Here is a 26,317-nt window from a genome sequence, read left to right as displayed (position 1 = left end):
CTGAAAGGATGATAACTAAAAAGATATTGACTATAATAGATAAAGATATATTTTTTATTTCTAATTTCTCAGAAATATTATTCTCATTTTTTGTGATTCTACAAAGCTTATCTGAACAAAGTTACGAATTAAAGATGACAGAAGTCACTTAAATTTCTGTTCCAATAATTTTTGGCATATAGGCCTGGCGGGAGGAAGAGGAAGAAAAAATGGGAATTGACATTTTACTGTCAAATGGAACTTACAAATTTACCTAGACCAAAATAGGAATAAAAATTTATGTGGGCCCTATTAACTGGTAAGAAAATAGATAAAATTAAAGTTGATGGATTATTAGTTTATGTTGTCCATGTAGACAACTTCAGAATAGGAGAGGAAGTAGTGAGGACTTCTTCTTGTTACTAACTCGGTTTTTTATTTTGCTTCAAAGGAATGTTACATTTCAAGATCATTATAGGAAATATTGCTTACCAATAATTATGAGTTTAACAGTCTTAGAATAGTGAATTCATTTTTGTTGAAACAGTGGGCAGAACAGGCTTTTCAGTGTTTTTATTTTTCAAATTCATACTGGTTATCAGTTCAAAGTATTTTCTTTTTTGTTCTCTTTTTATTCTTAGAATGATTGTTAATGACAAAAAACATGGCACAGTTAATGATGTCACTTGAATCTTTGGTTTTCCCTGTCCCTCAAGTATTGAAATATGACATTCCTTTCATGATATTCCTTCTGGCCATCGTGTTCTCTTTCTTTTTAGTGTCAGAGTCCTTTCCAAAAGGAAATATGCTGCCTGGCATTCTGTATTACCCCTGATTTCCAGGTGGAACAATGAGCCAGATGCGGTGACATCTAAAAACAAGGGGATTGTATTTCTACAAACAAGACAGTAATTCAGATCTTCTTGCTTTAATTCTTCTCTGTTTTACCATAATGAGATTTTTATCAAAGTCCAAGAGATGACTGATACACAGTAGTGACCAGTGGCTTCATATTAATAGAGCTATTCATAATAAACTCATCAGTGAAGTATTGGAAAAAATTTAAAGAGTGATTTTTCACTGGTCTGTTTATATAATATTGAAACAACCATAGCACTGAAACACTCAGAAAGTACAAAACACTAATATTAAATGAAGATTGATAGCTTTGAAATACTGCAACATCTTAAAGTATCTTGTGAATGACCAAGAACAGATAAAATTTTGGTATAACTTTAGTTTTTTTCCACAGAATTATATATTAAAAATACTGGTAATCCATGCAAGATATATACAAAATCCTGAACTGACTAGATTGTTCAGTGAATAAATAATATTCCACACTGCTTTATTGTTATGGACAAATGAGCTTTATAATTCAATGAAACCCTTTTAAAAGTTCTAGTCCATAGAATGATGTCCTCAAATTATTTGGTCCTATTAGTTTTATTAACAAAAACTTTGCATCCTTCTTGGTGGTGGTGATGGTTTAGTCACTAAATTGTGTCCAACTTTTGTGATCCCAGGGACTGTAGCCCAGCAGTCTCCTCTGCCCATGGGATTTCTCTGGCAAGAATACTAGAGTGGGTTGCCATTTCCTTCTCCAGGGGATCTTCCTGACCCTGGAATCGAACTTGGGTCTCTTGCATTGCAGGCAGATTCTTTCCTGATTGAGCTATGATGTTTAATTCCTCTGAATATCATCTTTAAAAGGCCCTACTTGAAACTTGTCAATATAAACCATAGGTCAAGTGCAACCCTCCCATCTTCAGTCTGTGGGCTCTTCGTGAATTTCTGTTCCATGTCCAACACAATGACTGGCCCATGAGTTTTCCATTGGAGATTTAATGGTCCTTACTTCAACACTTTCCACAAAGTATCCCTTCCTTCTCTAGGTGTTGGGTAGAATGTCAGATTAATAATGGCATGTGGTGTTCCGTAGCATACCTGCCAAAATGCGATACTTTCCTTGGAAGAAAAGTCATGGGCTTCAGTCACACATCTGAGTTGACAGACATCCAAGTGATTCCTATATAAAAAGAAAAGATTGGTGTTTTCTGGAATAGAATGTCCACTTTTAATAAATTCAAGCAGATCCAAACATAAATATCTTCAGACTTGATGGATTTTATGTGCCTTGTCATTTTACAAATTGTATCGGCACCAGACCTCTGAACGTTATATAACCCAGTACACTGCATTTGGGGGGAAACATCTTGAAGGTACACATGCTGAGTCACTTCAGTCATATCTGACTCTTTGTGACCCTATAGACTGTAGCCCGCCAGGCTCCTCTGTCCATGGGATTCTCCAGGCAAGATTACTGGAGTGGGTTGCCATGTCCTCCTCCAGGGGATCTTTCTGACCCAGGGATCTTATGTCTCTTATGTCTCCTGCATTGGCAGGTAGATTCTTTACCACTGAAGGTACACTCGAGTATGAAATGTGGGCTTTTTGGTAAAATCTTCTATAGGGATAAATATCAATTAGAGGATAACCTGTGAAAAATTTCTCTGAGTGGCTTAAATTTAAAAGATAATACACTAACTTGCCAGTATTGATGAAAACATTAGTGTCTGTCTTTATGATGTACCTAGCATTGGGGCAAAACTCAGTTATCCACCTAAATGCCATAATCATCTTCAAGATCAGGTTATTGTTGTCATTTAGTTGCCAAGTTGTGTCTGGCTCTGCTACCCCATGAACTGTAGCCTGCCATTTTCTTCTCCAGGGGATCTTCCTGACCCAGGGATTGAACCCACATCTCCTGCTTGGCAGGTAGACTCTTTACCACTGAGCCACATGGGAAGCCCCAGGTTATTGTATGTGACTATAAAAACTCTTGTATTATATTGCCAGAACGGAGGTGTTTATCCTTTAAAGATAATGCTAACACTTTGTCTTCACTTTCAGCCTGTTGGCCCAGTAAGAAAAATGTAAGAACCTTGTATCCCCACCAAGACTTCTTTTCACCCCAAATGACTCTAATGGCCTGTCTGACCTTCTCATCCAAGGGGTGCAAAATCACTAGGATGACAAGCAATGGGTTTTGATGAGAGTAGTTTGAATGCTCTTGAAGTGTGAAGTGGAAGTCTTGTCTGTAAATGGACTCTTAGAAGTACATCCAGTTCACACACTGTCACGTGGTGGTGATGCAGACTGAGGTGCTACATCACCAGGAAATGGAAGAGCAATAGCAGCAGGAGGCTCTATTGGCGGGATCTCAGTGACATCCTGCCCGGAAGGGTGGAGCACTGGGGCCCTTTACAGCCACTCAGCAGCCCATGAGCCTCAGGTTCTGGCTGCTAGACACCACACAACCCTAGGGGCTCCATTTAATCTTCTTGATTTATACCTTCTGAGCAAAAGACCTTCGGTTTCACCAACAGGACATTCAGTAGTAAGAAGTAGTCAAAAATAACACTTGGAATTCCTTCTGAAAAACAGAGACTCTCAGATTGGCTTAAAATTCTGCCATATACTGCTTATAAGACACATGCCTGTAGAATTTCTGATGAAACCAAAGCAGTAGCTGAAGTTTTTGTTTTCCATACTCCATGCTATAATCAAAAGATTTGCCGTGAACTACTCTCAGCCGCCCGGGGAAAGGTTAAACTATTTCCATTTGAAGACTCCAAACCCAGATGTTCCTTACCTCTGGTGGGGCAGCTGATTGTCGCGGCGGCCTGAGCCTCTGGGTGCATATTATTACCTACTTACTGATGTCTGTTTGCCAGCATAACATGTATGTTGGAAGCAGCAACTTCCCTTGTTATACCAGATTCACTGATGTATGTATTAATGCTACAGGAAAAGAGAGACAGCATAGTATGTTTTTCTCCTTTGGGGCTTACTTTCCACCTCTTTGTGTATTCTCTCTTAACATTGTATGTGTGCTAATTGCCTATTTCACTTTTATGGTTACTGTTCTGAAATTCAACCACATAGTCTGCATTTATTATATGGTTAAGGATAACATTAACATGGTGAGTGGTGTTAACTGAATACATCTAATTTTTGGAAAATTTCAGCTTTCAGTGCAATCACAAAGTTAGATTAACTCATAGTTCGGGCTTCCCTGATGGCTCAGAGGTTAAAATGTCTGTCTGCAATGTGGGAAACCTGGGTTTGATCCCTGGGTCGGGAAGATCCCCTGGAGAAGGCAATGGCAACCCACTCCATTATTCTTGTCTGGAGAATCCCATGGATGGAGGAGCCTGGTGGGCTACAGTCCACGGGTGGCAAAGAGTCGGACGCGACTGAACGACTTCACTTTCACTTTCCTTTAAAATAATTAAAATAATGCTTCCAGCCAGGTTGGAGTGACAGGGATTGGTATCCTTTTACTTGAAATAACTAGGCAAAAAACATGAAACAGCAGTTCTTGAGGCATTTGCCATCAGGCAACCCAAGACATTGATCCCTGAGAGACAGGAAACAGCTGAGACCTATGCTTGGTCTAGCCTGGGGAGTGTTTTTAGGCATGGAATAGTAGAGCAGTAGAACCCCAGAGAAGGCTAGAGACCGGCCTGGATTGAGGAGACGGTGCTGGGAGCCTGAGAAGCCGAGGCAGCTAGAGCTCACGGGGCAGAGTACCAGAGAGGAGAGGGCGGCAAGAGAATGTTACAGATCCGCAGAAGTCCCTTCCAGGAAATCAGCTGAGTACTGATCAGTACATGCCTGTGAGGAAACTAAACCACCCAGAAGGAATCCAGTACTCAGCTCACACACGTTAGGAACAGGGCCTGATTCACCGAGTGTCAGCTAGAGCATCTCTAACATTCTAGCTTTCATTTTTCAGATGTTCGATTTGGGTCTTTTTTCTGTGTTTTTAACTGAAATTGCACTCAAGTCTTTTCTCTAGCTTCACAGCATATAGAATACATTTATAATAACTTTTAATCCTAGTTTCCTGGTTTTATAAAAACTGTGTCCTTTCTGGATTGGTTTTCATTGATACTTCTCCTCATTTGTCTCTTATTTTCTTGTCTTTTTTTCTTGAAACCCCTTGGCAAATTAGTGAATGCTTGTTAGGTATGTAACAGAAGACATTGTAAATTATGCTTTGTTGGGTGCTGGATATTTTTGTATTCCTCTACATGTTCTTGAAGCTTTTCCTAGAATGTATTTAAGTTACTTGGGAAGTATTTAATCCTTTAAGGTATTCCTATTTGGACCATTTAGTATAATTCTGCTGTATTCCTGAGGCAGAACCTTTCTGAATACTTTACCTGATGCCCTGTGAATTATGAGGTTTTCCATTTAGCTCACCATCTGTTTACAGATGTTAAGTTGAGGATCAGGTTGTTCCTTCAGGGTTTGTTTTTAAGCTCTGCTGGCATCATCATTGATTAATCTTTATTCTGGGACTAATTCAGCCCTGCTGAGACCTCTGCTTATTGTCCAGAGTATGCAAGGTTGCTCTCCTCTGGTTAGGTACAACTCACATGTCCCTAGCTCTGAATGAACTGGTCATTTTTCTTAGCTCCCCAGCAGATTCTCTACCCCCATCACCTTTGCCTTATGGAGTTTTACCCTGTGTGGGTGCATGCTAAGTCACTTCAGTCGTGTCTGACTTTTTGCGATCCTATAGATCATAGCCCACCAGGAGTTTTAATCCTAAGTATGTGCAAATTAGCATGAAGCCAAAGACTCAAGAGAAGATGTCTGAGACTTTTTTCTTCATTACTCCCTCCTCTCTGGTATAGTATTCCAGTAATAATTGCCATATATCCCTTCTGAGCTCTGATGTTTGTCTTTTCATGTTGGTGACCCTGCTGTGCTCTACTTTGGATCTCCCTGCCTGCAGTAGTGTCTGTAACATGTCTCTTAGCAGAAAGTCAAGGTGTATGTAGGCTTATCTAGCTTGTTTTCATCTCTCAGAGAATACAGACCTACACTAATTGTTGTCCAGTGTCTGGAAACTGTCCTGTCATCTATTTTGCCTAGTTTTGCAGTTGTTTACTGACTAAAGAGAAATCTGGTACCAGTTACTTCATGATGAAGTATAAATCCCATAATACTGAATTATTGTGGGAGGTTGGTGAAGTTTTGTGAAGGAATCACGATGAGCCTTGACTGATTTTGTAGTTAACGGCCATTTAAGAATTGTCAGTTTATGGGCCCTGGGGGTAGTTGACTTGGGAGTGGTTTGTCCTTTTCAATGAGAATTTTCAGAAAAGATAATGTAAATTGTAAAGTGTTAGTCGCTCAGTTGTATCTGAGTCTTTGGACTCCATGGAATGTACCCTGGTAGGCTCATCTGTCCATGGGATTTCCCAGGCAAGAATACTGGAGTGGGTTTCCATTTTCTTCTCCAGGGCATATTCCTGACCCAGGGATCGAACCCGGGTTTCCTGCATTGCTGACAGATTTTTTTACCTTAAGACAATATACAAATGTGCTTGCTTTTGGTTTAGAATTATTTATTAAATGTTTTTATAGGCTCTTGTGTCTCAGAATAAATTTTTGACTCTTGGAATTTAGAATGGACATAGTTGGATTACTTTTGGGGAGATGGAACTGGTAATGATTTTTCTGTATTATTTCTAATCATCAGAAATTGGTTTCAATAGGCTTTGCTGTCATTGGAGAAAGACTACATCTGACAATTTGAAAATAATCTCATGTTGTAACGACAGTAAATTAACTGGCAGAAAGACATGTTTCCATGGAGTGTTTTGTGTCTTTATGTTATTCTTGGGTTTTTCTACTTGGTGAGCTGCACATATGTACACACTCAGTGAACAACATATGATGTGTGAATCTTCATTAAGACCATTTCACTTGTCGGTCAGTCATAGTGCTGTGTGTCAAACATGTTACTAGATGATGGAGAATAGGTGATGAAAGAAGTAGGAGATAGTGTTGCTAACCAGAAGACTGTATGGGATGGCACATATCAAAGGAAACAAAATATTCTTGCAGAGATGAATGGAGTACAGAATGATTTTATCTGCTCTCAGGCAGGAATGAGGAGCTGCATTTTGAGAAAGTTGATGAATATGCATTGATTAACAAAGAGGATAAGGGAGGAAAAATCCTTCTTTTAAAAAGAAGGAATGCTGTGTTGCCTGGTGACAGCTGAGAATGACAGAATTGTTCTGTGGAAAACAAGCAAATTAAATTGACTTGAATCAAAGTTTGTGTGGAATATAGTCAGAAATGAGATTGTAGAGCTAACTGAGGTATAGGGATGTAGATGATTTCAAACTTTGATCTGGAAAGAGATGTTTCTGATTGACCTTGTGTTAAGATGTAGACAAAATTAAGAATTTTGTGTTCACAAAGTAGTTTTATAGGTGCAGATTTATTTTAAGATGAACTATGAAGCAAATTAAGACACTTGAGTGTTACTATGTTTGAATATAATTTGCAAAATGAAAGGCTGTTTCTAGCGGGATATGAAAGGCATTGTTGGTATTGTTCAGTCGTTCAGTCATGTCCAACTGCGACCCCATGGACTGCAGCACACCAGGTTTCCCTGTCCTTTACCTTCTCCTGGAGTTTGCTCAGACTCCTGTCCATTGAGTTGGTGATGCCATCTGAACCATTTTGTGCTCTGCTGTCCCTTTCTCCTCCTGCCTTCAATCTTTGCCAGCCTCAGGGTCTTTTCCAGTGAGTTGGCTCTTTGCATCAGGTGGCCAAGCATCAGTCCTTCCAGTGAATCTTCAGGGTTGATTTCCTTTGGGATTGACTGGTTTGATCTCCTTGCAGTCCAAAGGACTCTCAAGAGTCTTCTCCAACATCACAGTTCAAAAGCATCAATTCTTTGGTGCTCAGCCTTCTTTATGGTCCAACTCATATGTGACTACTGGAAAAACCCATAGCTTTGACTATACGGACTTTTGTCAGGAAAGTAATCACTCTGCTTTTTAATATGCTGTCTAGGTTTGTCATACTTTTTTTTCTAAGGAGCAAGCATCTTTTAATTTCACAGCTGCAGTCACCGTCCACAGTGATTTTGGAGGCCAAGAAAATAAAGTCTGTCTCTGCTTCTATTGTTTCCCCATTTATTTGCCATGAACTGATGGAACCAGATGCCATGAGCTTAGTTTTTTGAATGTTGAGTTTTAAGCCAGCTTTTTCACTCTTCTCTTTCACCTTCATCAAGAGACTCTTTAGTTCCTTTTCACTTTCTGCCATAAGGGTGGTGTCATCTGCGTATCTGAGGCATATTGAAAGGTGTGGCCTGAAGAATAAGTGAATATGCAAAATTTTTACACTTTATGAGTAGCTACATAAGGGGAAAAAAGGGGACTTTAGAAAAGTATATAGAAGGGAACTTTAGAAAAGTATATAAAAGCTACATAAGGGAAAAAAAGGGGACTTTAGAAAGCACATAATGGTAACTGAAGTTTGACTGAGGTTCATATTATATATGTATATTTTTTGTTCCAGGTTGCTGCTTTTTCTAAGAGAGCACCAATGACCCTGATGGTGTTTCCAGTTTTGATAAAGAGTTCTATTGCAGTTATTGATTAACTGAACAAATTCAGGTTAGTAGATTTTGTGGACAGTACTTCTCTTTTCCAATTATATGTTAATATTTTTAGAAATGGATAATTTTGTATTTTAAGTTACATATGTATCACCAGTGAAGTAGAAAGGCCAAGTCAGTTTAAACTCTTACTGAATTATGTACCTACCACGCTACCTATTATGTACAATTTGCAGTGCATAAAATGAAAAATGTTTTATTTCCTATTTAATCGTTTTTTACTTTAAGGTGCTAGGTAAGTTGTGGGTGAATATTGTACACTGTACCTTTTCATCATGTGGCATCTTTAGTGCTGAAAATAAACTACTCATCTTAAAATAGTTTGAAACTTTTAGTAGCTTATTTTGAAAGATTTCATTCTTATTCATATTTCAGTTATACATTCACATTTTAATTTTTTAATTTTTTGTTAAGTCTGTTAATTTTGACAAATATATGTTCATTACCATGATCTTCTAAATTCACTCTTGTTGCCTTTTTGTAGTCAGCCCCTCTCTCCATCTCAATCTCTAGCAACCACAGATCTGTTTTTTTGTCCCTGTGGTTTACTTTTTCCAGTATACCATTTAAGTGAAATCATTTAATGTGTAGCTTTTAAAATCTAGCTTCTTTCATTTAGCATAATGCATTTGGATTTATCCATGTTGTGTGTACCAGTAGCTCATTCCTTTTGTCACTGAGTAGCTTCCTATTATATGGATATACTGCAGTTAGTTCCCTGGTGGCTCTGACAGTAAAGAATCCTCCTGCAGGGTTGGAGACCTGGTTTTAGACCCTGAGTCTGGAAGGTCCCCTGGAGAGCGGAATGGGTTTCCACTCTAGTATTCTTGCCTGGAGAATTCCATGGACATAGGAGCCTGGGGTCCATGGGGTGGCAAAGAGTCAGACATGATGAGCGACTAATACTATCTATCTATCTATCTTTATACATATACAGTTAGTTTATCCATTCACCATATGATGGACATGTGGGGAGTTTCTAGTTTTTGGTGATTATTGCAGTTGTGCTTTCTTCTTTTTTAATCCTGTGATAAAATGCACATAAAATTTACCTTAACCATTTTGAAATCTACAGCTCAGTGGTGTTAAGTATATTCACATTGTTATGTAGCCGTCACCACCATCCATCCTCATAACTTTTCATCTTGTAAAACTGAAACTCTATACCCATTAAACAATAACTCTCTATTCTCTGCTCCCCCAGTCCCTGGCAACCAGCACGATGCTTTCATCTTTATGATTTTGGCCACTCTAAGTACTTTATATGAGTGGAATTATACAGTAAGTTTCTTTCTATGACTGCCTCATTTCACTTAGTGTAATATGCTCAATGTGCATCCATTTGTAGCATATTGCAGATTTTTCATCCCTTTTTAAGTTTTAATAGTATTTCATTGTGTGTATATATCACATTTTGCTTATCTACTCATCAGTTGATGAATATAGTTGAGTTGCTTCCATGTTTTAGCTACTGTAAATAGTGTGGCTGTGAACATAGGTGTACAGTGATCTCTTCAAGGCCCTGCTTTTATTTCTTTTTGTGTATATACTCAGAGGCAAAATTGCTAGATCATAAGATAATTCTATTTTTACTTTTTTGAGAAACCACCATACTGTTTTCCACAGGAGCTACACCATTTTAGAGTTCCACCAGTAGTGCACAAGTCTTCCAGTTTCTTCACATCCTTGCCAGTGCTTATTATTTTTCTTTTTTTTTTTTAAGTAACCATCTTAATGGTTATGAGGTGGTATTGTACTTAAGTTTTCATTTGCGTTGCCATAATGATTGCTGACATTGAGCATCTTTTCATGTCATTTCATGTTGGTAATTTATATATTTTTGGAGAAATGTCGTTTCAAGTCCTTTTCTCAATTTTGAGTCATGCTGGTTTGTTGTTGAGTTCTAGAGTTCACTTTAGTTCAGTTGCTCAGTTGTGTCCGATTCTCTGCAACCCCATGAATCGCAGCACGCCAGGCCTCCCTGTCCATCACCAACTCCCAGAGTTCACCCAGACTCACGTCCATCGAGTCAGTGATGCCATCTAGCCATCTCATCCTCTGTCGTCCCCTTCTCCTGCCCCCAATCCCTCCCAGCATCAAAGTCTTTTCCAATGAGTCAACTCTTCATATGAGGTGGCCAAAGTACTGGAGTTTCAGCTTTAGCATCATTCCTTCCAAAGAAATCCCAGGGCTGATCTCCTTCAGAATGGACTGGTTGGATCTCCTTGCAGTCCAAGGGACTCTCAAGAGTCTTCTCCAACAAACACCACAGTTCAAACGCATCAATTCTTTGGAGCTTAGCTTTCATCACAGTCCAACTCTCACATCCATACATGACTACTGGAAAAACCATAGCCTTGACTAGATGGGCCTTAGTCAGCAAAGGAATGTCTCTGCTTTTGAATATGCCATCTAGGTTGGTTATAACTTTTCTTCCAAGGAGTAAGCGTCTTTTAATTTCATGGCTGCAATCACCATCTGCAGTGATTTTGGAGCCCCCCAAAAATAAAGTCTGACACTGTTTCCACTGTTTCCCCATCTATTTGCCATGAAGTGATGGGACCGGATGCCATGATCTTCATTTTCTGAATGTTGAGCTTTAAGCCAACTTTTTCACTCTCCTCTTTCACTTTCATCAAGAGGCTTTTTAGTTCCTCTTCACTTTCTGCCATAGGGTGGTGTCATCTGCATATCTGAGGTTATTGATATTTCTCCTGGCCATCTTGATTCCAGCTTGTGCTTCTTCCAGTCCAGCTTTTCTCATGATGTACTCTGCATAGAAGTTAAATAAGCAGGGTGACAGTATACACCCTTGACATGCTCCTTTTCCTATTTGGAACCAGTCTGTTGTTCCATGTCCAGTTCTAACTGTTGCTTCCTGACCTGCATACAGATTTCTCAAGAGGCAGGTCAGGTGGTCTGGTATTCCCATCTCTCTCAGAATTTTCCACAGTTTATTGTGATCCACACAGTCAAAGGCTTTGGCATAGTCAGTAAAGCAGAAATAGATGTTTTTCTGGAACTCTCTTGCTTTTTCGATGATCCAGCAGATGTTGGCAATTTGATCTCTGGTTCCTCTGCCTTTTCTAAAACCAGCTTGAACATCTGGAAGTTCACGATTCACGTATAGCTGAAGCCTGGCTTGGAGAATTTTGAGCATTAATTGTGTGGTAGTTTGAGCATTCTTTGGCATTGCCTTTCTTTGGGATTGGAATGAAAACTGACCTTTTCCAGTCCTGTGGCCACTGCTGAGTTTTCCAAACTTGCTGGCATATTGAGTGCAGCACTTTCACAGCATCATCTTTCAGGATTTGAAATAGCTCAACTGGAATTCCATCACCTCCACCAGCTTTGTTCGTAGTGATGCTTTCTAAGGCCCACTTGACTTCACATTCCAAGATGTCTGGCTCTAGGTGAGTGATCACACCATCGTGATTATCTGGGTTGTGAAGATCTTTTTTGTACAGTTCTTCTGTGTATTCTTGCCATCTCTTCTTAATATCGTCTGCTTCTGTTAGGTCCATACTATTTCTGTCCTTTATCAAGCCCATCTTTGCATGAAATGTTCCCTTGGTATCTCTAATTTTCTTGAAGAGATCTCTAGTCTTTCCCATTCTGTTCTTTTCCTCTATTTCTTTGCATTGATCACTGAAGAAGGCTTTCTTATCTCTTCTTGCTATTCTTTGGAACTCTGCATCAATTTCTTATCAGATATAGGATTTGCAAGTATTTTATCCTATTCTGTGGATTTCCTTTTTATTCTATGAGTAGTATCTTGTGCACAAAATTTTTAATTTTCATGAAGTCAAATTTGTTTAATTTCTCTTTTACATGTGCCTTTGGTGTCCACCTGTCCAAGAAATCATTGTGAAATTCAATGTCCTGATGCTTTAGTGCTTTGTTTCTTCTAAGAGTTTTATTATTTAAGTCTTACATTTAGGTTCTTGATCCATTTTCAGTTAATTTTTGTATATGTTATTAGGTGTGTGGACCAGTTTCCCCAGCACTCATTTGTTTAAAAGACTTACTTTTTCCCCATTGAATGGTCTTAACACCCTTATCAAAAATCATTTGAGCATATATGTGCGAGTTTATTTCTAAGCTGTCTTTCACTAGTCTGTGTGTCTGTCTTTATGACAGTGCTGCATTGTTTTGATTACTATAGCGTTCCAGTGAAATTTTGAAATCAGGAAGGCTGAATCCTCTAGTTTTTCTGTTCTTTTTCAAGATTTTCTTGGCTAGTCGAGGTCCCTTGAGAGTCTTTTTGAATTTTAGGATACTTTTTTCTCTCTTGTGCAAAATTCTTTAGGATTTTGATAAGTGTTGCAAGATTGTTTTGGGTAGTATTGACATTTTAGCAATAGTATTTTAGAATATTAACGTGAGATTTGTTTCCATTTATTTATGTCTTCTTTAATTTCTTTCAGCAATGTTTTATAGTTTTCATTGTACAAGCCTTTCACCTCCTTGGTTAAGTTATTTCCTAAGTATTTTGTTCTTTTTTATGCTGTTGTCAATTAAGTTATTTTTGTAATTTTCTTTTCAGTTTGTTCATTGTTTGCGTATAGAAATGCAACTGACTTTAGTCTTTGTATCTTTTTTTGCTGAATTCATTTATTACTTCTAACAGTTGTTTTGGTGGAGTCTGTAGGGTTTTCTACATAGAAGACCACATTATCTGCAAGCAGAGATAATTTTATTTTATCCTTTTCAGTTTGAATGCCTTGTATTCTTTTTCGTAATTGCTCTCACTTGAGCTTTCAGTGCTGTAGCCAATAGAAGTGATGAAAGTGAGCATTCTTACCTTGTTCCTGATCTTACAGGAAAAGCTTTTAGTCTTTCACCATTGAGTATGTTGTTTGCTGTGAGCTTTTCATATATGGCTTTATTATGTTGAGGTAGTTTCCTTCTATTCCTATTTGAGTTTTTTTTTTTTTTTGAGTGTTTTTTTTATCATGAAAGGATGTTGAATTTTGTAAAACACTTTTTATGTGTTAGTTGAGATGATCATGTGAGTTTTTCCTTCTTTTTGTTGATGTGGCGTATTACATAAATTTTTGTATGCTATGCTCTCCTTAGTTTTAGGAATAAATTCCACTTGTCATGGTATATAATATATTTACTGTAGAGTCATACAGTTTGAAATAAAAATGTGATTATATATTCTTTATTAAAATAATGTTACTTGTTTTTAAAGAGATCCCAATGATTTAACTGTTGCCTTTTTGGATTGGGATTGCATTTCTTTTTTAAAATGTCATTAAAAATTAACTAGAAAAATATTAACAGATCTTATGGGTATGGGAAGAGACTTGCATTTTATGATCTTTTTTTTAATGATCATTTGAGTATAGAAAGAGAGGTGATGAAAATTATAAGATGGGGGTATATTGGAACTTATGTGTCATCCTTATTATGGAAAAATTAGGTAGCTTTCCTCAGTATAGTGGCAGATCAGAAATGTACAACTTTTTATGTAGTTAACCCTCATATAGGGAGCTCCAGGAGTTACCTGTTTAGAAAAGTCAAGTATTTATAAGAATTCTTCTGTCTTAAAAATGTATGTAAAAAGGACAAAGGTTGGGCATGAAAAGTCAATTTAAACTTTCTTGAGTGAATATTTGGGATGAAAATGATGGAAACTGTCATTCTGCCCTGGGGAAATTAAATTAGTAATATGAAAGATTAGCTTATTTAGTGGTATCAAAAAGCTATTAAATATTTACAAGGAATATCTAGTTCATTATGTGCTATAGAAATAAAAATATTTTGAGCAAAATGTCATGCTTAGATTCAGAAAATGTTGGTTTCAATTTCACCTCCAAAGCCTGAACACTAAAAAGAGTCAGTGCAACTTTGACCTGTTCTCGTGTTTCTGCATGTCTTTAGATAAATTATATAACTTTCATAGTCTCTGTTAGATAAGTGGTATGCTATATTATGTTCTCAGGGAATGTTTCAGAAATAGATAAAACATTTTAGGCAGAGACAGAGCATTTTAAAGATGTTCCTGAGAGAATGTTTGTTCATTGGGCAGATTCAGCACAGAGTCAAAGATGATACTATGCTCAGAAGTTCTTCAGAATTTGAGCTCTTTTGTGAGTGTCTTATTAATTCTATTAGTTATGTGGCATAACTTTATAATAAACATGAAAAACATTTGTTGTTGTTCAGTTGCTCAGTCGTGTCTGACTCTTTGCGACCACATGGACTACAGCACGCCAGGCTTCCCAGTCCATCACTATCTCCCAGATCTTGCTCAAACTCATGTCCATTGAGTCGGTGATGCCATCCGATCATCTTGTCCTCTGTTGTCCCCTTCTCCTCCTGCCTTCTATCTTTCCCAGCATCAGGGTCTTTTCCAGTGTTTCTAAAACATTACTGAAAGCCAAATATTAGAAAAAGAGATGATTTGCTAGTTTGTGAAGTGAAGTGAAGTCGCTCAGTCGTGTCCGACTCTTTGCGACCCCATGGTCTGTAGCCTACTGGGCTCCTCCGTCTATGGGATTTTCCAGGCAAGAATATTGGAGTGGATTGCCATTTCCTTCTCCAGGGGAACTTCCCGACCCAGGGCTAGAACCTAGGTCTCCCGCATTGTAGGCAGACGCTGAGTTTGTAAGAATACTGATTCCATTTGCTGAAGAGCATGTCATGAAATTTTAAGGTAAATATTATATAGTTCCTGAAGTCTATTAGAATTTCATGTACCTACATTCTCAAGTAGATGATTGAACTTCTTGATGATGAGGGTCATTTTAGATTTTGGTGTTTTCTAAAAGAATTATTTCTACTGCAAGTATTACTGCTTGCTGAATGAATGACTTAGTCCCACCCATTAGTGGACTTCTTTAAGTTCATTAGAGCCCCATTGCATCTGTGGATTCTTCAAGCTTGTCAGGGCAAGAAGTAGAAAGTTAATTTTCTGAAATCATGAGAAAATAGAATCAATCAGAACTGTGAAAACTGTACTTGTAGAACTGTTAAGTGACATGGACCTTAAGAAACATTTAGTCTAATACTTGTTTGTTTGTTTGTTTTTTTATAAATAGGAAAGTGGAGACCTAGAGAGGTGAGGTGATATGATTTAGTCACACAGCTATCTGGAGACACGTTATGTAGTGCTCATTTTACTCACCATATTGCCTCTCTTCCTGCAGGGATCATTGCTTGATCTTAGAGTTGAAATAAGGTTAAATTGCTCAATTTAAAATTGTTCATTTGCAAAACTCAGTTTTAATTTCTCTTTCAACTGATTTTAAGTTAAAACAGGTTACTATTGAAAGGGTATGAGATAGGATCTTCATTTTTAAACAGATGCAAAAATATGCTGATATTAAATATGTAGCTAGAAAAATCTAGCAAATTATGTTTTATTTTTCAACAACCTTAAAATTTTTATGTGGATTAATTTAAAATGTATAATATTAAATGAGACCCAAAGTTTTACAAATTTTAGATAAATTTGGACCTTGGATTTCTGGGTTAAAAATCTAAGTACTCTAAAATGTGGATTATATTCTGCTCTTGAGGATTTCATTTAATAATCATATTTACAGGTAAAATTGGTGAAGTTCAGAACTAGTAAACAGTTTTCTATTTTTTTCTTTTAATTTTGGCTGCACTGCACAGCAGAAGGATGTTCAGTGTCCTGACCAGGGACTGAATCTGTGCCCCCTGCTGTGGAAGTGCAGAGCATTAACCACTGAACCTCCAGGCAAGTCCCTGTTTCTCTTTTTTTTTTCTTGAGCACTACTAAACCTAGAAAATTAGCAAACAAAACAAAACAAAAACCCTCATTCAGTATACTCTTTTGAAAATGTAACAGTTTAAAATAAAAGTAAGAATCAAACATATAATTATTTACTTTTGCGTATTTGATATACAGGCTTGTTGAGAGAGATTGTTTAAGACACACAAAGTGGTTTTAGGTTATACAGGTAGTATACCTTTTTGTTTAAATGTTTTCTTTCTGGAACATTTTCTACTCATTGCTTTATACTAACTTCATCCTGATTTCCTAAAGTCTCTAGCCCTTTAGGACAAGGGAGATACCTATTGAGAGGTGATTCTCTATGATCTCTTATGCTTTAGCGCATCATCTGAGCCAGAGACATTGGCAGCTTTTGTTGAGGGCCCTCTTTTGAAAGAAATTTGCATCACAGACAGCCTGAAAAGATAGAAATAGTATTTCCATAACAACAGAGGGCAGATTTCCTTATTGTCCAGGATAATCAAGATAATCTCTCGGGAAAAGGTGGGATATTTTTGCTTGCAACTCCTTTAAAATATTGATGGTTCCTAGGTTTCAGCTTTCTTCTCCTGTAATGTAACCCGCTGTGTGTGCAGCATCACCTGGCTTTCCTTGTATTGCCCTTTAGGAATTGGAGCTTGGGGAACCAGTGCAAAAGATGATACACTGGCTACAGCTGTTGTTTTGAGTAGTAAACTTCTCTTTGTTTCTGACCCAGGGGTATCATATTTTCTGCCAGGATTATCTGATACTGGCTCACCAAACATTACTAACACAACCTATTGATAAAACAAAGTTGAGTTTATTGCTTACTGTGGTAAAGGAGAATACCACCTTGACAGATATTTGATAATACCTTAAAAGGGCAAAGTCAAGGTAAAAATTTTAGAATTGAAGTTTGATTTTATTTGAGTCTTGCAGTGGTGATGATGGAGCTTGATTAACATTGAGTAAGTATCACGAATATCAATACAACAATTTAGAATTGATCAAAACAGCAATGCAAGTATTTAAAAAACTGTTGATGCTTTCTGTTGGAGTCTTGATGAGTCTTTTGTGAAATTTCTGTAATGAACAATCAAGTTATGTTCCCGCAAGAATATCCTGGAATAGTAGAGTATGCTAATGAAGACATTGGACTAGTGAAGCCAGGCTCGTGTACACAGAAAGGGGTGTGTGTATGTATGTGTGTAGGTGTTTTAGTTTCCTAGGGATGCTATAACAAATTGCTGTATAATTAGTGACTAATTAGTCACTTAAAAGAATAGCCTCTAGGGGAATAATTCTTTCCTCTTTTCGAGCTTCTGGTATTTTTAAGCAATCTTTGGTGTTTCTTGGCTTGTGGCAGCGTACCTTTAATCTCTACCTCCGTCTTCACATGGTGGTCTTCCCTCTGTGTGTGCGTGACTCTTTGTTCCTCTATGGACTGTAGCCTGCCAGGCTCCTCTGTGCATGGGATCCTCCAGGCAAGAATACTGGAATAGGTTGCCTCTAGGGGATCTTCCCTCTGTATCTCTGTCCAAATTGCCTTCTTTTTATAAGGATACTAGTCGTTGGATTAGAGCCCACCCTAATCCAGTATGACCTTATGTTACCTTGATTACATCTGCAGAGATCCTGTTTCCAAGTGAGGTCAAATTCACATGTTCCAAGTGGAAATTTGAGGGGTGGGTAGTATTAAATGCATTGTAGAGTATATGGTTTCAGTTCTGTGTTCAGTCTGTGTGTGGCTAGATGCTTTTGGTTCTCAGTAGCCAGGAAACTCTCACAGTCTCATTGCTTTGCATGCATGTAGGTTAAAAATCTCAGGCTCATCAGAGTTGTTAACAACAGCATGGTATATTGTGGAAGGAATACCAGTATGGAAATCAAGATGCTTTGGTTCTAGTTTCTGTCCAGTTAGTCAGTCAGTTTGGTTGCCTACTTGTGTCCGACTCTTTGTGACCCCATAGACCGCAGCACGCCAGGCCTCACCATCCATCACCAGCTCCCGGAGCTTACTCAAACTCATGTCCATTGAGTCTGTGATGCCATCCAACCATCTCATCCTCTGTCGTCCCCTTCTCCTCCTGCCTTCAATCTTTCCCAGCATCAGGGTCTTTTCAAATGAGTCAGTTCTTCACATCAGGTGATGGTGGAGAGTTCTGACAAAATGTGGTCCACTGGAGAAGGGAATGGCAAACCGCTTCAGCATTCTTACCTTGAGAACCCCATGAACAGTATGAAAAGGCAAAAAGATAGTTTCTGTCCCGCTGTTAACTATAATAGCTTGGAAAAGTTACGGTCTTCTCCAGCTGTTAGTTTCTCAATGGGTAAAAGGGGAGGTTTGAAAGAAGAGAATCGGAATGTATCTCTGAGGGCCTCTCTAGCTCTCAGGTTCTGAAGTTCTGTAATTGTTGAGTGTCTGCTGTATACTGTATTGGTATTAGTTTTGTTGGAGTGACAAAATTAAAAAAAGAAATAGAGAATGCTTTAAGTGCTAATCTGATGTATTCTGACATGGGAATATAGCCTTATTTATGTTTTGTTTGCTTGAGTTAAAATCATTAATGAAGATATTGGGTAAACATGGAATTAGCCCATTTTAGTCCATTCCATTCTCTCTGACTTACTGTATTTTATTTTTCAGTATGAATATTGTATTTAGAATAGAGACATTCTTCAAGTCAGTTAATTCATTTAAAGTTAGAAAAATGTTTTGTTGCTCTACTCTCTCAGCTGACTTCAGAAAATGAAATAACCTTTTCTGAAGCAAGCATGATGTAGACTATGGAAGTATTTGATTCCTTTTGTGATTCACAGTCTTCACTGTCTGTGTAGTATTTATTTTTTTGCTTTTTGGATGCTTGAAAATCTAGAAAATTTCCTTCTCCTCCTCCCCAGCTACTCCTGCAATTCCGCAGGGAAAAAAGCAAGGAAGGAAGACCATGTTGAACATATTTTCCTTTTTTAAAATTTTCTTTATTTTTTATTGAAGTATAATTGACTTACAGTGTACTAGTGGAAAGTGATGAGTTGTTTTTTCAGTTTCTTTGACCAGTATAGGCCTATTCACATGATCTGTTTCTCCTTGAGTTTGCATTGGCATATTGTGTCTTTCAAGGAATTGGTCCATTTCTTCTAAGTTAGCAAATTTGTGGGCATAGAATTATTCAAATCTTTCTTTATTATCCTTTTAATATCTGTAGGATTGCTAGTGATGGCCTATCTTTCATGTCTGATATTAGTAATTGACTTCTTCACTCCTTTTCTCCTTAGGAAGCTTGGCTAGCAGTTTATTCATTTTATTGATCTTCTCAAAGAACCAGCTTTTAGTTTTGTTGATTTTCTTGTTTACTGTTTTTAATTTCACTGATTTCTGCTCTGATTTTTATTATTTATTTTCTGCTGCTTATTTTGAATTTAATTTTTTCTTTTCCTTGTTTCCTAAGGCAGAAACTTGAGTGGTCAGCTTTACTTTTTAAATTTAAATATATGCATCCAGTGTTAAGTTTCTTTCTGAGAGAGAAAATGTAATACGGTATTTGCTGTATCCCACAGATTTTTATGCTTTATTTTCATTTTTATTTAGTTAAAAATTTTTTTAAAAATCCTCAGCACTTTGATTCATGTATCATTTGTATATGTTGTTAATATCTACATACTTGGGGATTTTCTGGCTGTCTACTGTTACTAATTTCTAGCTTAATTTCATTGTGGTCTGAGACCATATTTCATTTGTTATCTGTTCTTTTAAATTTGTTAAGGTGTATTTCCTAGCCCAGAATATAGTCTGCTTGGTGAATATTCCCTCTGAGCTTGAGAAGAATGTATATTCTGCTATTGTTGAATGAAGTAGTCTATAGATGTCAATTGTGTGCTGTGTTCACTTATGTCTAACTCTTTGCAAGACCATGGACTATAGCCCACCAGGCTCCTCTGTCTATGGAATTTTCCAGGCAAGAATACTGGAGCAGATTGCAATTTACTGCTCCAGGGGTTCTTCCCAACCCAGGCATTGAACCCACGTCTCTGTGTCTCCTGCAGTGGCGGGGGCATTCTTTACCACTGTGCCACCTGGGAAGCCTCTGGATGTCCATTAGATCCAGTTAATTGATGGTGCTGTTCAGCTCTGTGATATTCTTACTGATTTTCAGCCTGTTGGTTCATTTACTGATAGTGGGGTATTGAAATCTTCAGATATAATAGTGAATTTATGTATTTCTTTTTGCAGTTCTGCTAGTTTTTATCTCAAGTATTTAGTTCTGTTGTTAGCTGCATGTATATAAGGATAGTTATATCTTCTTGGAGAATCAATGCTCTATCATTATATACTGTCTCTCCTTATTCTGGAAATCTTCCTTGCTTTGAAGTCAGCTCTTTCTGTTTTCTTTTGGTTAGTGTTAGCATAGTGTATCTTACTTTATCACTTTTCCTTTAGTAAATCTATGCCTTTATAAGTGGGTTTTTGCAGACAACATATAGTTGGGTCTTGTCACTCTGAATTGGTGTATGTAGATCACTGACATTTAAAGTAATTATTGATATACTTATTAGTATTTACTGTATTTTAAATGTTTTCCAGAATCCCATGGATTGAGGAGCCTGGTGGGCTGCAGTCCATGGGGTCACAAAGAGTCAGACACAACTGAGTGACTTTACTTTACTTTACTTTATTACTTGCTCTAGTTCTTAGTTTCTTTTTTTTTTCTTCCTTTTTAATTTTTTTTTTTTTTTTTGCCTTCCACTCTGTTTCTGCTGTCTCTCATTTTAATTGAGCATTTTATATGGTTCCATTTTCTGTCCTCTTATAGCATATCATTATGTATCTTAAGAGAAACTTTTTTGAATGGTTGCCTCAAAGTTAACATTTATACATTTCTAGGTAATTCAAGTTCATTTTCAAATAATACTACACTACTTCATGGATACACAAGTACCTTAGAGTGTTCTCAGTTCCTTTCTCCTATCCTCTATCGCATTTCTGTCATTCATTCAAGTTTTCTATAAGCTGTGATCACAAAATATATGGTTTTGAACACATTATTTGTTAGATTAAGAATAAGAAAAATAAGAGTTTTAGTTTTGCCTTCATATATTGCTTTTCTTATGCTCATCATTTCTTTATATAATCCATGTTTCTTACCAGTATATAATTTTCTTTCTATCTGAAGAACTTGTTTTTACATTTCTTGCAAGGCAGATCAGTAGGTTTTCAGTTTTCTCAATTTTTGTCTGAGAAGGTTTCCCCCCTCCCCCGACTTTTGAAGGATAATTTTGTTGGGTATAGAATTCTAGGTTGATGTTTATTTGACTCATTTTGTTTGCATGGTTTCTGAAGAGAAAGTTCAATGTAATTCTTATTTTACTTCCTTGTAGATAAGGTTTTTTTTTTTTTTCCTCTCTTTGTTTCTATCTCTTCTTTTTTCTGTTGATTTACACATCTGTTTCTCTGTAGTTTTAATATGATATGCCTAGGTGTAAGTATTTTAGTATTTGTCCTGTTTGGTGTACACTGAGCTTCCTGGATCTGGTTTGGTGTGTATTACTAAAGGCATTTTTGTTTTCTGTTACATTGTTGTTGATTTGTAACATTTCCTATTGATCTTTTCTTAGAGTTTCCATGTTCTGCTTTTATTACCCATTTGTTCTTACATGTTGTTCACTTTTTCCATTAGAGCCCTTTGCATATTTACCATAGCCTTTTTTTAACCCATTGCTAATTCTAAAATTAGAGTCTGGTTTTGAGGCATGCTTTGTTTCTTCAGATTGTGTTTTTTTTTCCCTTTACAATGCTTTGTAATTTATTATTGCTATCCAATCATGGCATATTAGATAAAAAAGGGGAGGTAAATAGATCTTTCAGTTCAGTTCAGTCCCTCAGTCGTGTCCAGCTCTTTGTGACCCCGTGAATCACAGCATGCCAGGCCTCTCTGTCCATCACCAATTCCCGGAGTTCACTCAAACTCATGTCTATCTAAATAGATCTTTAGTGTGAGGCTTTATGTTTATCTGACTAGGATGCCATGCCATGCATATGTGTTCAGTTGTGTCTGACTCTTTGCAATCCAATGGACTGTAGACTGCCAGGCTCCTCTGTCCATGAGATTTTCCAGGCAAGAATATTGGAATGGGTTTCCATTTCCTCTTGGGATCTTCCTGAACCAGGAATCCAACCCTTGTCTCCTGCATTGGCAGGTGGATTCTTTACCACTGAGCTACCTAGAAAGCCTGTATTTGATGTCAGAGGCTAACATTTCTTGCAGTGTCCTTATCTGGCTTGTTCTTTTGTCTTTGGGTTATGTAGAGAATCTTTAAATGGGGTCTCAGACTTTGAAGTTCTTTTACCTATAATGCTCTGTTATTGTATAGAGTTGTACTGATATGGAGGTAAGGTGGTTGGGAGTTCTGTGGTATTGTGATCAGGTCTCAGTTTTTTAAACCTGATTTGTGTATCTCTTCTGTTCTTTGAAGGCTGGAGGGAGCTGGAGGTAAGGTACTTCCTGGTAGGCTAGGTTCTGTTAAAATAATTTTCTTTTCAGACTGTCCTTTTTAAGAAGAACAGAAAGCTTTGGGTATATTTTAAGAATTATTATGTCTCCCTTCCCCATGCTGGAAATAAAGAAATTTTTCTCAGATTATCACAGTTGAAAACCTGGTAGGGCTCCTGGAGGTAAAACTCGAGAAACTGTTGGGGCCTTTCAAAGACTGAGCTCTCTCACGGTTTTTCATTCTAAGCTAGTCTACACTGAGTCTCCAGCAGTTTGTCATTTACTGTTTATAGTGTTCCTACTGATACTGGCTCCAGCTGAAGATTTATCTTCCCAGGCTTTGCTTCTTGCACAGTGTGATTTTCTGTATCTACCTGTCTCTGTAGTTTTCAGGGTAGAGGTTTGCCCTCTGGCTTCAATTCCCTGATTAATTTAAGAAGAGTGGTTGATTTTCATTTTTTCTCTTCAGCTTTTTTATTGCTATAAGGACAAGTGTGATGAATTTCAAGTTCTTTACATGTTGGACCTGATTGAAGGTTATTTTTAATCTTTTTGACAATGGTAAAGACTTGGTACAATACTCTGTCTGATTTGGCAGTATTACTCATTTGGAATATGATTTCCTTCTGGAATCAGGTTTGCATATTTTGAGATCATGCATTGTAATTTGCGAGGATGAGTAAAGAACTTTTCCTGAGGGAAGTTAATATTAGGACTGATTTTCGTTATTGGTAAGATGGCTCGTTCTGAGCCCATTTACTGTTACTCTGCAAATTTGGTTTGGGGGCAACAGCAGCCTTTGTTTCCTGTGTTGATAGAGTTTCATTTTTATACCTTACAAAAAATATCTGATTTTACAGTCTGTTTCAGAATAAGGTCATGTCAAGTTATACCAATTTGCACTCTGATAACTATACTGATGATTCTAAGAGTGGTTATTAAAATCTTGTACTGATATTTTTGTATTTATGGAACCAATTAATTGGATGACCTATTTATGTTGAGTATCTTAATTTAATTAGATTTCCCACTAATTATTTTTATGAGTAGAATAAGGTAATGTTAATCCTTAAATTTTCTCTGATGTGGTAAAAAACTTCATGTACATCTTGCATATTAGATATCTTGGTAGAAATTGAGATATAAAAAGAAATTGGTTTAAATTATACATAAAATGTAGTTTATTTTCTTTTGCAAACCATTCATATTAAAAAATTACTCTGTTAGAGAAAATTTAGACAACTTTTTCTTAAAGTAAAAGAATCACTTTTAATCCTACTAGTGTAACATGATTGTAGCTACAGGTGGATATATGTACCTTCCAGTACTTTTCTGTATCTAGACTTTTTTACATAGTTGTGATCACGATTTATTTTAAAATGTGTGCTTTTCTTTTTGCAGTTAGTAGTATATTCTCTCATTCTGCATCATTGTGTTTCAAAAATAATATTTTTTCATTGAGTAAGGTATTATTAGATAGATCAGACTGACAGTTTATTGTACCTATCGCTGTCATGAACTGTATGTGCATTTAGCTTTTCCATGGTTTAGCTTTTCTCTGTGCTATTTCCTTGCCTGGATTTTCAGAAGTCTCAGTTTCTCTCTCTTTCAGTTTCTCTCTCTTTCTTTTAAGGAGTATTTTATATATTTCATGTTCTCTCCCACAGTGCTAATTAGTTTTTACAAAAATGGATTTTTTTTCTCATATGATCCGAAAGCAGTGCTTTCAGACTTATAGTGCCACAGTGATTCCCACAGTTTTGTTCTAAAAAGTTGAAGATTTTCAACTGGATGATAAAAGGATCTCCTAGATATATAAAATTTGGTATTCTAGACTCCCACCCTTAGGTTGTATTAATAAATTGTCTTTATTCAAATAATTTAATATTTTACAAATTAGATTTTTTCTTTCCTCATATTTATGGGTTTAATATGATTTCTGTGTCAGGATTCCTTATTAGATTTTCTGTGGTCTTCTGACTTTTCTTCTGTCCCGTCATTTGTGCTTAGAGCTCAGTTGGGTCTAGTGATTTGAATGGAAAGTCAGTACTCAGAGAAACTTACAGAAACTTCTGCTGAGTCTGATGATTCTGAGCTTACCTAATTCTTTATGCACAATCTTTAGCAGCTTCTCAGCAACCATTAGTTAATTTTTATTATAAATTATACACTAGATTACTGAGTGTTTTTTAAATGGGAAAATTGTTAATTGAACTTTTACTCTCTTGAGTGCCCAAGACAACTGCATGGATAAGATACGAATTAAAGTCTTGAGGAGGCAAAAGTCCAAAGGAAAGACATAATGCGCTGCAATCATGCCAAACAGGGAGCTATGCTCATATGAAAGATGCTTTGTGAACAGGGAGAGAGTAATGCTGTCCCCAGAGTGGAAGAGCAAGGAATTTGAGAATGACACCTGAAGGAAGTGACAGCTGAGTTATGGCAGAGATAGTTTTAAAGCTAAGATTCAAGTATCTGTTCTCCAAAATTTCTTCAACTCGAGACTTCTCTGGCGAATTTACAGTGTACCATAGCATTCAGTTACAGATCTATACAAAGAGAAGTACTGCTTCTAGTAAGAACCCTGATACTTGGCGTGGTTCAGGATCAACAAACCAAAATTGTGTTTTTCTTGGCATATTCTGCTTGCTAGTCATATAGCTGTGGCTGCCATCCTGCCACTGCTGCAGCTGCCTCTTCCGCTGCTGTCGCTGCTGTTGCCCCGGCAGTGCTGTTTCTAAAGCTGCTGCTCTCACTCCTCCTGTGTCTTCTACCACCATCCTGCTACTGCTGCCTCCGCTGCTGCTTCACCAAGTGATACTTGCTTTCACCAGGGACAACTTTATGCTCCTTACAGATTTAAGGTGGGAGATTAGATCATGGTTTGGGTACAGTTTTCAAGAGAAAAAAGGGATTATTTTCATAAAAACTTAAAATTACCCTCATTTTCAAGAAGTATTCTGGTAATTTCAAGTTCTGCTTATGAATGGTTATCCTGTGTTTCCCCTTTCTTTATGTTTCTTGGTAAGTATTACTTTATGTATGACAGTATGATTGAACTTTTATGATTAGATTTATTCCAAATAAAAAATCAACCTCAATGTGAAGCATTTCTCTAGTTAAATGTATGCTTTTGTTGTTGTTATTATTGTGTTCCTGGGGATTCTGATCATTTCTCTGAGCATTCAGGTCAATCAGGGTATTTCTAAGGTGAGTTCTAGGGTGTTTGTAGGGAGGGTTCTAGGTGTTTGTAGGGTGAGTTCTAGAATTTCTGTAGAGAGTATAAGCTATGTAGTAAGACAGGTGTGGTCTGATTCCTGATTTGGATTTGCTAGCTGTGCTTGGATAGTTAAATTAGATGCTGAAAGTTTCCAAATCTGTAAGACGTGGATAAATAATAATACAGAGTCTTTAGCACAGTGCCTGGTGTATGCATGAAGTAATGACTCAATAAATGTTAACTGTTATTACTGTTAACTGAATAGGCATTCCTTAAGTTTAAAGCCTCAAATGTATGGACCTTGAAGAATATAAATATTAATATCTTGGGGCCACTTCGAGCCAAGACTAAATTTTAGGAAGCACCTTTTTATTTATTCATAAAGAGTGATTTTTTTT

General features: G+C 37.1%; 1 protein-coding gene and 1 pseudogene across 2 annotated transcripts in view; one reads left to right on the top strand and one right to left on the bottom strand.

Moving 5' to 3' along the window:
• FUT8 (fucosyltransferase 8) overlaps window positions 1–26,317 on the top strand; it is a 318,989-nt gene that overhangs the window by 42,358 nt on the left and 250,314 nt on the right. For both annotated transcript variants that reach the window (XM_005685985.3, XM_018054060.1), the window contains exon 2: window positions 8,380–8,477. The gene's annotated coding sequence lies outside the window, so the exon portion shown is untranslated. The remainder of the gene's footprint in view (window positions 1–8,379; window positions 8,478–26,317) is intronic.
• On the bottom strand, window positions 1,895–25,479 carry LOC102176426 (annotated as a pseudogene).

This window comes from Capra hircus, chromosome 10 (genome assembly GCF_001704415.2).
Source record: "Capra hircus breed San Clemente chromosome 10, ASM170441v1, whole genome shotgun sequence".
In the NCBI taxonomy this organism is placed as follows: Eukaryota; Metazoa; Chordata; class Mammalia; order Artiodactyla; family Bovidae; genus Capra; species Capra hircus.
This window is presented reverse-complemented; position numbering and strand designations above follow the sequence as displayed.